Source organism: Diadema setosum, chromosome 15 (assembly GCF_964275005.1).
Source record: "Diadema setosum chromosome 15, eeDiaSeto1, whole genome shotgun sequence".
NCBI classification, from domain to species: Eukaryota; Metazoa; Echinodermata; class Echinoidea; order Diadematoida; family Diadematidae; genus Diadema; species Diadema setosum.
In genome coordinates, this window is record NC_092699.1 from 28,133,051 (window position 1) to 28,133,598 (window position 548).

Here is a 548-nt window from a genome sequence, read left to right on the forward strand (position 1 = left end):
ACCGCAATTTTTCAGTATCATAACTTCTATTTAATGAATTTGTGATACTCGACAAAGTGCACAAAGATCCATAGCATTTTCTTGTACCTAATTCAAAGTAAAAATCTTTTCCACTTAGTTTCTCATTACAGATGAGTGTTTTGACGGCAGTTAGGATTATAACGATATTTCCAGGGAACCTTCTGACTCTTTGATTATAGTCTGTTCAATGATTATGGTTAGTTTCTTTTTTCTTTTAGTAGTCAAAAACATGAAGTCGTGGTACAATTAAATCAGGCATGAGGTTATAATCATAAAAATGTATTTCTGTATGGTAGGGTTACTCTTCGATTGACCGTGCATACAATGTGAATAAGGTACGTAGACAGTGGATTGGGTGTATGGGGTACTCCATTGAAACTTGTTACTTGTTATTATAATCTATTTCATTTGATTAGCTTTTCTTTGAGAAGTTCAAAATACGCAATCATGGCACAATCAAAGCAGACATGTGATTGAGTTGACATAAGAACTCACTATACTCACTGTTTGGAATGCCACAGCAATAG